Below are 2,926 nucleotides of genomic sequence, written 5' to 3' on the forward strand. Positions count from 1 at the left end.
CAAAACAAGTATCCTCACAGACACATACCACATAACACAACATTTCAAGCCATTTTGCCATGAATGATACACATAACCGCGCTTTGGCTTACACCTTGTTGGCGGGCCACTTACGTGGAGCTTGTTCATCTCAATATCCTGTAGAAACCGGTCCTCCAAAACTGGTGTACGCACAATCTCCACCACCCTCCACGTTCGTCTGTCTGAAATGACCCATGATCACACAACCATCCATAAAGAGCTTAAAGTGTTCTGTGATGTGGTTGGTGTATGTGAGGGTACTTGTTTGGGTATAGCCGTGCTTCTTCTCGAGTGTTTCCATCTGCTTAGCCGTACCTAAACACCATCTCGATTTGTTCCTGACAAGAACATTGAACCATTCTGCTACTTAAAGTACGCTGCGTCAATCAGACAGCTTGCAACACACAAGGAACACACGGCGCGTGGTCAGACGAACTTCCGTTCGTGATCACCATCCACCGTGGCAACGATGCATTTCCGGACACATGTCCGTACGACATTTTTTCCTCCATTTACAGTGAGGAATCTGTCCCTCCAAATTTTCGGTTTTATTAATGTTCACCCTATATATATATATATATATATATATATATATATATATATATATGCAGGCAACGGCCTTGCCGCAGTGGATACACCGGTTCCCGTGAGATCACCGAAGTTAAGCGCTGTCGGGCGTGGCTGGCACTTGGATGGGTGACCATCCAGCCGCCATGAGCTGTTGCCATTTTTCGGGGTGCACTCAGCCTCGTGATGCCAATTGAGGAGCTACTCGACCGAATAGTAGCGGCTCCGGTCAAAGAAAACCATCATAGCGACCGGGAGAGCGGTGTGCTGACCACACGCCCCTCCTATCCGCATCCTCAACTGAGGATGACACGGAGGTCGGATGGTCCCGATGGGCCACTTGTGGCTTGAAGACGGAGTGGTATATATATGCGACTTCCCATGCTTAGAACTGCATCAGTGGAAATGATCTATAGTGACCTCCCACCACCGAATTTAAGAAAATCTAGATCGAGATAGTTCCAATATAAGGAAAACATAGTTCTAATGCCCCGGAACTGTTCCTTTTTTTACTATGGTGTTTTTTTACTATTGTGTTGTAGTTCTTACCAGATTGTCGGTTTGGTTTATCATGTAATACCGTAGTATCATATGACATTGCAATAGCATTATATGCCTGTTGTATTGCACAGTAATGTTCATATCCGTATATATTTCATATGTTGTTGTTTTTCACTAAATAGTTGTTTTTTTGGTCATGTGACATTATAATATCATGTGACGTAATAGTAAGATGTTACTATTGTACTACATAATATTGTACTGGAAAAAAATTGTACAGAAAACAAATCTATTACAACTGCGTTTTTATTGTAATTTGAGGGCATGTGTATCTCTTTGTGACCGCACAATAGTGTAAACATACTTTGTAACGTGTTCTTTGACCTACGATCTTCGACTTTGGCCTGTAGCTTCTTTGTTCAATTCTTGTGTGTCAACCTTCTGTCTCTTGTTGTGCCTGAGCTATGGTGCTGTGCACTTACTGCTATTACATGTTTTCATGTTCTCAATTTTGTTTTCTGCTTGGTTAAGCCTGTTTTACAGCGTTAAGTATAAATTTTCTTTCGTTTACAAGTCATAAATAGCATCTACGACATGTGAAGTTGTTCCAGTAGATGCTTTGCGTAGGACACTTAATTTTTCCAACTCATAATTTTAATGAAAATGAAATTTGTTTTGATATTCGGAGTCCTCGCTTTGTTTCCGTTTTTGTTCTAGCACCGTGAAGATGGTCCATGATCGAAACCGATAGTGAATAAATGTATTGTAAACAGCACAGTGTGTATCACGCATTTCTCCATGTAGATCGATTCTGTGGACAGTTGCTTGAAAAAATGTTTTTCCTCTTTGCCTGAGGTAGTCTGCATTTTATGTGTTCAAGGGCTAATTTGCTGCCTGGGTAGCACGATTCCTTACCCGTGTCTGCTATTTGATCCTCAATTCTGATGTTAAGTTTCTCGCTGTTCTCATTTCTGCTACTTCTCATTATTTCTGACTTTCTTCGATTTACTCTCAACCCATATTCTGTACTCATTGTGCTGTTCATTCCACTCAACAGATCCTGTAATTCTTTATCACTTTCACTGAAGATAGCAATGTCATAAGCGAATCTTATTATTAACATAATTTCACCTTGAATTTTAATCCCACTCTTGAACCTTTCTTTTATTTCCATCAAGACTTCTTCGATGTATAGATTGAACAGTAGCGGCAAAAGGCTACATCGCTGTCTAACACCCCTTTAAGTCCGAGCACTTCGTTCCCCTACTCTTTGTGCCCTCTTGGCTCTTGTACATATTGCATATCACCCGTCTTTCCCTATACTTACCCCTACTTTCCTCAAAATTTCGAACATCTTGTACCACTTTGCGTTGTCGCATGCTTCTTCCGAGTCTTGATTTTTCTTCAGTCTTGCTTCCATTATCAACTGGTAAATGGGACGTACTCTCTTCCACGGACTTCACAATTGTTTTCAGAGTGTATACGTAGATGTGCTTTTTCAGATGTATACGAACATCTCTGACGCCGTTCCCTACTTTATACCTAAATATACCACACCTTTTTTTAATGGTTACTAAAAAAATGCCGCAAACTGTATTCATTATGGAATTCGAACGGCAAGTTGAATGCAGCCTCAGTTCTAATTATCTATCCAGCATGCAACAAAGTTACGTCGCTTAGAGAATATAAACAGAGAATTTTGAATGAAGTTTAGTTGGAGTCCTACTTGATCATCCACGAATACCTTGAGCTCCTGATTTATCCATTCACGAATTTCATAGGCAGACGAGAATGTTGATTTCTTATCAAATACATACTGAACGGTCGTAGTTCTGTT

General features: G+C 40.7%; 1 pseudogene; it reads left to right on the forward strand.

Moving 5' to 3' along the window:
- Positions 1-631: 631 nt before the first annotated feature.
- LOC126196013 (5S ribosomal RNA) lies at positions 632-748 on the forward strand (annotated as a pseudogene).
- Positions 749-2,926: the final 2,178 nt, after the last annotated feature.

This window comes from Schistocerca nitens, chromosome 7 (assembly GCF_023898315.1).
Source record: "Schistocerca nitens isolate TAMUIC-IGC-003100 chromosome 7, iqSchNite1.1, whole genome shotgun sequence".
Taxonomy (NCBI): domain Eukaryota; kingdom Metazoa; phylum Arthropoda; class Insecta; order Orthoptera; family Acrididae; genus Schistocerca; species Schistocerca nitens.